Source organism: Salvelinus sp. IW2-2015, linkage group LG11, assembly GCF_002910315.2.
Source record: "Salvelinus sp. IW2-2015 linkage group LG11, ASM291031v2, whole genome shotgun sequence".
Lineage (NCBI taxonomy): Eukaryota > Metazoa > Chordata > Actinopteri > Salmoniformes > Salmonidae > Salvelinus > Salvelinus sp. IW2-2015.
The window spans coordinates 44866663-44879607 of NC_036851.1; the positions used below are offsets into that span (position 1 = coordinate 44866663).

At 41.9% G+C, this 12945-nt stretch overlaps 1 pseudogene; it reads left to right on the top strand.

The window, feature by feature from the left end:
• LOC111970749 (histone deacetylase 7-like) overlaps window positions 1-12945 on the top strand; it is a 51589-nt pseudogene that overhangs the window by 8144 nt on the left and 30500 nt on the right.

The following is a 12945-nucleotide window of genomic DNA, read 5'->3' on the forward strand; positions in this document are numbered from 1 at the left end:
TGAGTTGTGTAAGGCAACCTGCCCCTCCCATCTGGAGTGTAGTCTACTGTAGCCTACTGATGTTAGAAGAAGAATGGATTAAGAAGAATGGTTAACTTTTTCAATTCTAGTTAGGTATACTATACAGTGCCTTCAGAAAGTATTCATATCACTTGACTTATTCCACATTTTGTTGTATTACAACTGAATTCAAAATAGATTCTATATATGTTTTTTCTCACCCATCTACACACAATAACCCATAATGACAAAGTGAAAACATGTTTTTAGAAATTCTTGCAAATGTATTGAAAATTAAATACAGAAATATCTCATTTACATACAGTAAGTATTCACACCCCTCCTTTGCTATGACACTGCAAATTGAGCTCAGGTGCATCCAATTTATTTGATGATCCTTCAGATGTCTTACAACTTGATTGGAGTCCACCTGTGGCCAATTCAATTGTTGGACATGATAGAAACACACCTGTTTATAGAAGGTCCCACAATTGACAGTGTATGTCAGAGCAGAAACTATACCATGAAGTCCAAGGAACTGTCTGGAGATCTTCAAGATAAAATTGTGCTGAGGCTTACAGTGCATTCGGAAATTATTCAGACCCCTTCACTTTTAAAAAAACTTTTTTATGTTACAGCCTTATTCTAAAATGGGTTAAATTAATGTCAATCATCAATACCCATAATGAAAAAGCGAAAAAAGGTTTTAAGAAATGTTTGCAAATTTATATATAAAAAACAGAAATACCTTATTTAAATAAGTATTCAGATTCTTTGCTAAATACTCTAAATTGAGGTCAGGTGCATCCTGTTTCATTGATCATCCTTGAGATGTTTCGATTTTGATTGGAGTCCACCTGGAGTCCACTGTGGTAAATTCAGTTGATTGGACATGATTTGGAAAGGCACATAGCTGTCTAAATATAAGGTCCCAAAGTTGACAATGAATGTCAGAGCTAAAACCAAGCCATGAGGTCGAAGGAATTGTCCGCAGAGCTTTGAGACAGGATTGTGTCGAGGCACAGATCTGGGGAAAGGTACCAGAAAATATCAGCAGCATTGAAGGTCCCCAAGAACACAGTGGCCTCCATCATTCTTAAATGGAAGAAGTTTGAAACCACCAAGACTCTTCCTAGAGCTGGCCGCCTGGCCAAACTGAGCAATCGGGGGAGAAGGGCCTTGGTCAGGAAGGTGAACAAGAACCCGATGGTCACTTTGACAGAGCTTCAGAGTTCCTCTGTGGAGATGTGAGAACCTTCAAGAAGGACAACCATATCTGCAGCACTCCACCAATCAGGCCTTTATGGTAGAGTGGCCAGACGGAAGCCACTCCTCAGTAAAAGGCACATGACAGCCCACTTTGAGTTTGCCAAAAGGCACCTAAAGTTCTCTCAGACCATGGGAAAATGAGAAACACAATTCTCTGGTCTGATGAAACCAAGATTGAACTCTTTGGCCTAAATGCCAGGCATCATGTCTGGTGGAAACCTGGTGCCATCCCTACGCTGAAGCATGGTGGTGGCAGCATTATGCTCTGGGGATGTGTTTCAGTGGCAGGGACTGGGAGACTAGTCAGGATAGCAGGAAAGATGAACAGAGTACAAAGAGATTCTTGATGAAAACCTGCTCCATAGCTCTCAGGACCTCAGACTGGGCTGAAGGTTCACCTTCCAACTGGACAACGACACTAAGCACACAGCCAAGACAACGCAGGATTGGCTTCGGGACAAGTCTTCGAATGTCCTTGAGTGACCCAGCCAGAGCCCGGACTTGAACCCGATCGAACATCTCTGGAGAGACCTGAAAATAGCTCTGCAACGCTCCCCATCCAACCTGACAGAGCTTGAGAGGATCTGCAGAGAAGAATGGGAGAAACTCCCCAAATACAGGTGTGACAAATCCTGTTTTTGCTTTGTCAATATGGGGTATTGTGGTGAGATGATTTAATCCATTTTAGAAAAAGGCTGTATTGTAACAAAATGTGGTTAAAAGTCAAGTGGTCTGAATACTTTCCAAATGCACTGTAAGTGTGTGGGTGTGTTTTCCCTCTGAGAGTACTGTCTGGCTGAACACTTTTGCAGACATCTCTCTCTACTCATCATTTCTCTACTCAGGGACCGTATTCATAAAGTTTTTCCAGAGTAGAAGTGTTGATCTTGGATCAGTTTTTCAATTCCTATCACAATGAATACGATTTAGATGGACATAGGGTATTTGATCCTAGATTAGCATCTCCTACCCTGAGTCGCTTTAGCACAACTTAAATACAGGGCAGAGTTCAATCAAACCTGCAAGGTGTCAGTTCACATGGTTCCTGGATCTGCAATAATATTGGTTAAAAAGCACTATTGTTCATCCCTTAAAAACATTGGGCTTGGATCTTTGATGATATAATGTTTGTCTGTGGTATATGTGCAAGTATGCTGAGTGAAGTTTGCTGTTGTTTTTATGATGCATACTGTTTGTTTCTCATCGGACCAATGCTAAATAAGGTATCTAACACTTGTATTACGTGTTAAGTTGTTTATTATGTTAAGTTATGTCTCCTACCTCCTTGTCTGTCCATTCATTTCTACAGCAGTACCTTTAATATCACATTCCATGCAAGGCCATTGAAACTGTTTGGAGGAGGATTCATGTATCAATCTTTTTGACACAAACATGACATGGTGGTGTAAATTGAATTGAATTCAATTGAAGTAAGTTTGCAAACATTTCTAAAATCCTGTTTGCTTTGTCATCATGGGTATTGTGTGTAGATTGATGAGGGGGGGGGGGGGGGAAACCGTTTTAATCAACTTTAAAACAAGGCTGTAATGTAACAAAATGTGGAAAAGGTCAATGGGTCTGAATACTTTCCGAATGCACTGTATACAGTTAGTCGGAAGTTTGCATAAATTTAGTTGGAGTCATTAAAACTCGTTTTTCAACCACTCCACAATTTCTTGTTAACAAACTATAGTTTTGGCAAGTCGGTTAGGACATCTACTTTGTGCATGACACAAGTCATTTTTCCAACAACTGTTTACAGACAGATTATTTCACTTATAATTCACTGTACACAATTCCAGTGGGTCAGAAGTCTACATACACTAAGTTGACTGTGCCTTTAAACAGCTGGAAAATTCCAGAAAATTATGTCTTGGCTTTAGAAGCTTCTTTTGAGTCAATTGGAAGTGTACCTTTGGATGTGTTTCAAGGACTACCTTCAAAACTAAGTGCCTCTTGCTTGAAATCATGGGAAATCAAAAGAAATCAGCCAAGACTACAGAAAAATTCTCCTCTGACAAAAAAAGAAACAAGGTATATATTTAAAGCCCTCACTCTGTCACACAGAAACGTATTCCAGTGTCTTTCTGCCAACTGGAAATCTTTGCCAGTGAGTGTGTAGGCAACCTGCCCCTCCCCATCTGGAGTGTAGTCTACTGTAGCCTACTGATGTTAGAAGAAGAATGGATTAAGAAGAATGGTTAACTTTTTCAATTCTAGTTAGGTATACTATACAGTGCCTTCAGAAAGTATTCATATCACTTGACTTATTCCACATTTTGTTGTATTACAACCTGAATTCAAAATAGATTCTATATATGTTTTTTCTCACCCATCTACACACAATAACCCATAATGACAAAGTGAAAACATGTTTTTAGAAATTCTTGCAAATGTATTGAAAATTAAATACAGAAATATCTCATTTACATACAGTAAGTATTCACACCCCTCCTTTGCTATGACACTGCAAATTGAGCTCAGGTGCATCCAATTTATTTTGATGATCCTTCAGATGTCTTACAACTTGATTGGAGTCCACCTGTGGCCAATTCAATTGTTTGGACATGATAGAAACACACCTGTTTATAGAAGGTCCCACAATTGACAGTGTATGTCAGAGCAGAAACTATACCATGAAGTCCAAGGAACTGTCTGGAGATCTTCAAGATAAAATTGTGCTGAGGCTTACAGTGCATTCGGAAATTATTCAGACCCCTTCACTTTTAAAAAAACTTTTTTTTATGTTACAGCCTTATTCTAAAATGGGTTAAATTAATGTCAATCATCAATACCCATAATGAAAAAGCGAAAAAAGGTTTTAAGAAATGTTTGCAAATTTATATATAAAAAAACAGAAATACCTTATTTAAATAAGTATTCAGATTCTTTGCTAAAATACTCTAAATTGAGGTCAGGTGCATCCTGTTTTCATTGATCATCCTTGAGATGTTTCGATTTTGATTGGAGTCCACCTGGAGTCCACCTGTGGTAAATTCAGTTGATTGGACATGATTTGGAAAGGCACATAGCTGTCTAAATATAAGGTCCCAAAGTTGACAATGAATGTCAGAGCTAAAACCAAGCCATGAGGTCGAAGGAATTGTCCGCAGAGCTTTGAGACAGGATTGTGTCGAGGCACAGATCTGGGGAAAGGTACCAGAAAATATCAGCAGCATTGAAGGTCCCCAAGAACACAGTGGCCTCCATCATTCTTAAATGGAAGAAGTTTGAAAACCACCAAGACTCTTCCTAGAGCTGGCCGCCTGGCCAAACTGAGCAATCGGGGGAGAAGGCCTTGGTCAGGAAGGTGAACAAGAACCCGATGGTCACTTTGACAGAGCTTCAGAGTTCCTCTGTGGAGATGTGAGAACCTTCAAGAAGGACAACCATATCTGCAGCACTCCACCAATCAGGCCTTTATGGTAGAGTGGCCAGACGGAAGCCACTCCTCAGTAAAAGGCACATGACAGCCCACTTTGAGTTTGCCAAAAGGCACCTAAAGTTCTCTCAGACATGGGAAAATGAGAAACACAATTCTCTGGTCTGATGAAACCAAGATTGAACTCTTTGGCCTAAATGCCAGGCATCATGTCTGGTGGAAACCTGGTGCCATCCCTACGCTGAAGCATGGTGGTGGCAGCATTATGCTCTGGGGATGTGTTTCAGTGGCAGGGACTGGGAGACTAGTCAGGATAGCAGGAAAGATGAACAGAGTACAGAGAGATTCTTGATGAAACCTGCTCCATAGCTCTCAGGACCTCAGACTGGGCTGAAGGTTCACCTTCCAACTGGACAACGACACTAAGCACACAGCCAAGACAACGCAGGATTGGCTTCGGGACAAGTCTCTGAATGTCCTTGAGTGACCCAGCCAGAGCCGGACTTGAACCCGATCGAACATCTCTGGAGAGACCTGAAAATAGCTCTGCAACGCTCCCCATCCAACCTGACAGAGCTTGAGAGGATCTGCAGAGAAGAATGGGAGAAACTCCCCAAATACAGGTGTGACAAATCCTGTTTTTGCTTTGTCAATATGGGGTATTGTGGTGAGATGATTTAATCCATTTTAGAAAAAGGCTGTATTGTAACAAAATGTGGTTAAAAGTCAAGTGGTCTGAATACTTTCCAAATGCACTGTAAGTGTGTGGGTGTGTTTTCCCTCTGAGAGTACTGTCTGGCTGAACACTTTTGCAGACATCTCTCTCTACTCATCATTTCTCTACTCAGGGACCGTATTCATAAAGTTTTTCCAGAGTAGAAGTGTTGATCTTGGATCAGTTTTTCAATTCCTATCACAATGAATACGATTAGATGGACATAGGGTATTTTGATCCTAGATTAGCATCTCCTACCCTGAGTCGCTTTAGCACAACTTAGATACAGGGCAGAGTTCAATCAAACCTGCAGGTGTCAGTTCACATGGTTCCTGGATCTGCAATAATATTGGTTAAAAGCACTATTGTTCATCCCTTAAAAACATTGGGCTTGGATCTTTGATGATATAATGTTTGTCTGTGGTATATGTGCAAGTATGCTGAGTGAAGTTTGCTGTTGTTTTTATGATGCAGTACTGTTTGTTTCTCATCGGACCAATGCTAAATAAGGTATCTAACACTTGTATTACGTGTTAAGTTGTTTATTATGTTAAGTTATGTCTCCTACCTCCTTGTCTGTCCATTCATTTCTATCAGCAGTACCTTTAATATCACATCCATGCAAGGCCATTGAAACTGTTTGGAGGAGGATTCATGTATCAATCTTTTTGACACAAACATGACATGGTGGTGTAAATTGAATTGAATTCAATTGAAGTAAGTTTGCAAACATTTTCTAAATCTGTTTTGCTTTGTCATCATGGGTATTGTGTGTGAATTGATGAGGGGGGGGGGGGGGGGGGGGGAAACCGTTTTAATCAACTTTAAAACAAGGCTGTAATGTAACAAAATGTGGAAAAGGTCAATGGGTCTGAATACTTTCCGAATGCACTGTATACAGTTAGTCGGAAGTTTGCATAAATTTAGGTTGGAGTCATTAAAAACTCGTTTTTCAACCACTCCACAAATTTCTTGTTAACAAACTATAAGTTTTGGCAAGTCGGTTAGGACATCTACTTTGTGCATGACACAAGTCATTTTTCCAACAACTGTTTACAGACAGATTATTTCACTTATAATTCACTGTATCACAATTCCAGTGGGTCAGAAAGTCTACATACACTAAGTTGACTGTGCCTTTAAACAGCTTGGAAAATTCCAGAAAATTATGTCTTGGCTTTAGAAGCTTCTTTTGAGTCAATTGGAAGTGTACCTTTGGATGTGTTTCAAGGACTACCTTCAAACTAAGTGCCTCTTTGCTTGAAATCATGGGAAAATCAAAAGAAATCAGCCAAGACTACAGAAAAACAATTGTAGACCTCCACAAGTCTGGTTCATCCTTGGGAGCAATTTCCAAACGCCTGAAGGTACCACATTCATCTGTACAAACAATAGTACGCAAGTATAAACACCATGGACCACGCAGCCGTCATACGCTCAGGAAGGAGACACGTTCTGTCTCCTAGAGATGAACGTACTTTGGTGCGAAAAGTGCAGAATCAAATCCCAGAACAACAGCAAAGGACCTTCTGAAGATGCTGGAGGAAACAGGTACAAAAGTATCTATATCCACAGTAAAACGAGTCCCATATCGACATAACCTGAAAGGCCGCTCAGCAAGGAAGAAGCCACTGCTCCAAAACCCCCATAAAAAAGCCAGACTACGGTTTGCAACTGCACATAGGGACAAAGATCGTACTTTTTGGAGAAATGTCCTCTGGTCTGATGAAACAAAAGTAGAACTGTTTGGCCATAATGACCATCGTTATGTTTGGAGGAWAAAGGGGGAYGCTTGCAAGCCGAAGAACACCATCTCAACCGTGAAGCACTGGGGTGGCAGCATCATGTTGTGGGGGTGCTTTGCTGCAYGAGGGACTGATGCACGTCACAAAATAGATGGCTTCATGAGGCAGGAAAATGATGTGGATATATTGAAGCAACAACTCAAGACATCAGTCAGGAAGTTAAAGCTTGGTCGCAAATGGGTCTTCCCAAACATACTTCCAAAATTGTGGCAAAATGGATGTGAAAGACCTTAAGTGGTCCAGCCAAAGCCCAGACTTGAATGCCATTGAAAATCTCTGGAAAGACTTAAAGATTGCTGTTCACTGCCACTTCCCATCTATCTTAACAGAGTTTGCGAAAATCTCCAAGGAAGAATCCTGTGTGGCTCAGTTGGTAGAGCATGGTGCTTGCAACGCCAGGGTTGTTGGTTAGTTTCCCACTGGGGACCAGTATGACAAAGTATGAAAAATAAGTRGCTTTAAGTCGCTCTGGATAAGAGTGTCTGCTAATGACAAAAATGTAAAGAGCTGATACAGACATACCCAAGACGACTCAAAGCTGTAATCGCCGCCAAAGGTGCTTCTACAAAGTATTGAKTCAGGGGTGTGAATACTTATGCAAATAATATGTTTCTGGATTTCATTTTCAATACATTTTCAAACATTTCCACCAAAGTTTTTTCACTTTGTCATTATGGGATTATGTGTGTGTAGATGGGTAAGATATATATTTTTTTTTCAGCCTGTTACATAACAAATGTTGAATAAGTCAAAGGGTATGAATACTTTCTGACATTGGATTTATTAACTACAAAGTMAAGTGTTTTTAATTCTGGTGCCGCTCTGCACACACAAGGTTATTTGCTATTTAGCTAGCTGTAGTCCAACTTTAAGCCAACTCTTGGAAGTTCAAGACATTAAAATGTCCTCCATAGAAGCCGTTCCTCTGTAGGTATAATTATGTGGGCCTAATTCAGATAATGCATGTCAWAACAAGATTCCCAGCGCTTCAAGCCAAGCCTCTTCCTCCACCCTCTCTCACTCTCACCACCTGCAACATTTCAGTCGTATCTTGTCTGTCCATCGTGCAATGTTTGCCAACTATTGCCCGCTACATACAGTAGCTAGCTGCTCTATCTGCACTGATTGGTGAAGTAATTTAATCTTGAGCTAATGGAATTTTTTAGGGGGATTTCAGAGGTTCAGAAAGGAACGATATTAACCAGTACTTTTTTGGGGTTCGAACCGGTTCAGAATGTAATTTTGCAGGTCGGAACAGTGAAACGGAACAAAAAAAATAATGGTTCTGTTCAGAACAAAACATTAAATACCTTTAGTCAGCTTAGAATGCTGCACTTCAGCTTCGGTTCATTCTTGCCTCTGTCACGCTGGTATAAATTATTCGGGAGACAGACGCAGGAATGCGTAATAGGGTATTTTATTTACCCAAATTACGGCGTGCCGTGTAAAGGCACGGGGACYAAGACCAAAACAAACACTAGACAAAACACAGGMTTGAAACCCAAACAAAAGAGCGAGGAGTACCTRGAATAAATAACACAAGTGCACAATGATTAACARACGTAATGAGACCCGTAATCATCTGCGCAATCCACAATGGCACGAAAGCCAAAACACACAGCACAGGTGTTCACACGAACCAACAGACATTGTTACAATAATGGACAGGACAATGATAAACCAAGGACACACTTATACAATTACTAATGACTGGGAATAGGGGCCGGGTGTGCGTAATGAATGTTCCGGAGGGYTCCGTGACACTCTGATTGGGTGACTCTGTTGACGGACAGGTGCTGTGGCCAGTCCCCTGGTGAAACAGAAACTCAGAAGCCAAATCCTGAAGAGGAAGGAGCAGGCCACCCTGGAGAAGACCGCCTCCAACCCCACCAGACGCACGCCCAGGGGTTACAGGTGAGAATCGACCCAGGAGAGATATTGATTAAAGTTTCTACAGAAACGTTGTTTTCTTTTTGCATTCAACTTTTAAAAAATGTGTGAATGTGAGAGAGAGCTGTGTGTGTCCACTCATGAAAATATACTGTTATTAGACTCCCATGCCTTTGGGGGCACTACCATCTTTTTCTTCTCACCTATCCAATACTGTCCCACAAATTATCCTCATAAGGGATGAAAGTCAGAAAAATTTACCTCAAAGACAATCTAGATAGGCCTGAGTGACTCATTAGATTAGGTGATAGATTACAGCCTGACTGACTGGCCTGAGTGACTCATTAGATCCAGTGGTCACCAACCTTTTCTGAGTCAAMATTACTTTCGAAGTCAAAAAGCAAGCCAAGAACTACCTCTCAGATTTATTTATTTTTTTAATGTAAAAAAATGTAACATTAACCTAATAAAAACTCTTCTGTAAGAATGACATTTGTGAAGTYGGCCTAATACTTTATCACAGCATATTGGCTAAATGTCTGGCCTGACAATATTGTTCTTCTCAGACTATATTATATTTCAAAACTCGAGCTTTGATAACAAAATAGATKTGTTGGTGTAGCACTTGCAAGGCACTGCTGAGCATACATTTGAATAATTTGCTAATAATTAGCTGTTTTATTTTACTGGACTGATGGTACTGTACCTGCATCTGATTGTTATGGTGCGTTCAAGACAACTGGGACCTCGTGGGAAAAAAAGAGGTCAAATCATGACGTCAGAGAAGTTCAGGTCGGAAAGTCGGAGCTTTAGAAAGATGCCAGAGTTTCTGAGTTGGATGACTGTTCAAAACCATTTTCCCAGTCGGATCTCGTTGTTTTCAGAGTTCACAGTTGTCTTCAACACGATATTAGTCTCAGTGGAGGGAAGAAGAGAGCAGCAAAGGGTCTGCCTCTCATGGTCCCTGCTCCCCTTTTTTTCCTCTGTTGAGACTGACAAGAGAGAGGGAAACAGTCTTCCACCTGATGGCGTTAACTCAGGTCGCACCGCTTCTGCCTCAGGCACAAATTCATATTGTTCCTATGACCAGAGAAAGTGAAATACTCCTCGATATTAAAATAGACGAGCTGCTAATAATAATAAAAAGGCAGGGCTATCGATACACTTGGCTACTCATTCATTGCAGCTGCATCTTGAGTGGAAGTAGAGAGAAGCACGTTTTATGTTTTGTAATAGTGTTGAATAAAAACACTGCTGACAGTGCTGAATAAAACTTAGACATGAACTCACTCATAAAAACAGAAGCTGTTTGCTGTATTCTTTGACAGTTTCTCTCTTGTTATGGTTTTAAATGTTATTTAATCTCACATAGGCTAGTATCAAACTTTGCTGTGTCCAGGGTCGTGGGTAGCTGTAGGTAGGCACGGTGGTTTGAGCTATCTGATTGGCCAGCACAGTAGGCGCTCTTGARTTAGCCACAGATCTCCCATTCCACCGGGTAGGCGGAGTTTCCCTTTTCAGATAAATGAAAGGGTACAAAATGGGAACACTGCCGACCCGGTACTGCCAACAGTGCAACCCAGAGAAAGAAAAAAGGAGCACAAGCTTTTCTACAGAAATGTTTGGTGATCCACTAAGAATACCTTGAAGATCGCGATCGACCGTTTGGTGACCACTGGATTAGGTGACTGACTAACTGGCCTGAGTGACTCATTAGATCAGGTGATAGATTACAGCCTGAGTGACTCATTAGATTAGGTGCTAGATTTTAGCCTGACTGACTGGCCTGAGTGACTCATTAGATTAGGTGATAGATTACAGCCAGACTGACTGGCCTGAGTGACTCATTAGATCAGGTGATAGATTACAGCCTGAGTGACTCATTAGATTAGGTGCTAGATTTTAGCCTGACTGACTGGCCTGAGTGACTCATTAGATCAGGTGATAGATTACAGCCAGACTGACTGGCCTGAGTGAAGCATTATTTTACAATACGATTCTTTACTGTCCATTTTCATCAACATTATTTTTGAAGCCACCAGTACATACACAAAATTAATAGAACACAAAACAATGGACACTTAGCAATGGTTATTTAACATTTTGGTGGATGACTCTCAACTGACTGTCTTGGTTGCATAGGGAACTGGCCCCAGATCCTGACATGCCCCCAAAGCCTCACATGGTGACCCCTGTTGTCCATCATCCACCATGTGACCAACGCAAGGACACGCCCCTCAGAAGAACAGGTGAGACATTTTGTAGTTTGTACATTTACTACAAGATTGTTTCCCGTTCTCACTATGGTGTCATCGGGTGACATTGTAAACAATATGTGGTSGGCTCCTGACAATGGTTTGGGTCTGCCATGAATGATGTGCTAAACCAGAGCACAGCAGTGCTCATCTAGGATCACTTTGACCTTTTAGAACATAATTAATAAGATTGCATGGACAGGGGGGATATGATCCTACAGTAGATCAGCATTCCTACTCTGATAGTTGTTGGGTGAGTTATGTAGTTAGATACATGTTAACACACACATACTGAACACTGATGTAGAGAAAGGGAGAGACAGAGACGGAGACAGAGTTCAGAGGGGGGAGACACCAAGCCTAGGGGTAACAGAGAGAAAGAACGAGAGAGTGAATTACTAGACAAAAAGTTGGTTACATAACTAAAGTATGTGTAAAACAAACCTTTTGTGAGAATGTCAGGCATGTCTGTCTTACTGACTGGGTGTATGAATAACATACGGACATAGTGTGTATGTCATTTTCCGCTTAGAGGAAAACAGTGCCGACGCGGGCAGCCGCCGCTCACGAGGACTGTGAGCTCTCGTTGTCCGTGGCCGGCTTGAGTAAGACATTTAAGCGTGTTAATCTTAGCAAGGCTGCCAGCCCAGACGGCATTGCAAGCCGGGACCTCAGAGGATGTGCAGACCAGCTGGCTGGAGTGTTAATGGGCATATTCAATCTCTCCCTATTCCAGTCTGTTGTCCCCACTTGCTTCAAGATGTCCACCACTTTTCTTGTACCCAAGAAAGCGAAGGTAACTGAACTAAATTACTATCGCCCCGTAGCACTGACTTCTGTCATCATTAAGTGCTTTTCGCATACTMCCCCAACAGATCCACTGATGATTCTATCTCTATTGCACTCCACACTGCCCTCTCCCACCTGGAACAACTATGTGAGAATGATGTTCATTGACTACAGCGCAGCGTTCAACACCATAGCGCCCTCCAAACGCATCACTAAGCTAAGGACCCTGGGACTGAACACTTCCCTCCGAAACTGGATCCTGAACTTCCTGACGGGTCGCCCCCAGGTGGTTGTGGTTGGCAACAACATKTCCGCTACGCTGACCATCAACACGGGGCTCCTCAGGGGTGCTTGCTTAGTTCCCTCCTGTACTCCCTGTTTACCCACGACTCTGTGTCCGCCACCATCATTAAGTTTACTGACGACACAACGGTGGCAGGCCTGATCACTGACGATGATGAGACAGCCTATAGGGAGGAGTTCAGAGACCTGYCAGTGTGGTGCCAGGACAACAACCTCTCCCTCAATGTCAGCAAGACAAAGGAGCTGATCGTGGACTACAGGAAACGGAGTGCAGACCACGTCCCCATTCACATTAACGGAGCTGTAGTGGAGAGGGTCAAGAGCTTCCTCTGTGTCCACATCACTAAGGATCTATCATGGTCCACACACACCAACACAGTCATGAAGAGGGCACAACAATGCCTATTCCCCCTCAGGATGCTGAAAAGATTTAGCATGGGCCCTCAGAACCTCAAAAAGTTATACAGCTGAACCATTGAGAGCATCTTGACTGGCTGCATCCCCGCCTGGTATGGCAACTGCTTGGCATCCAACCGT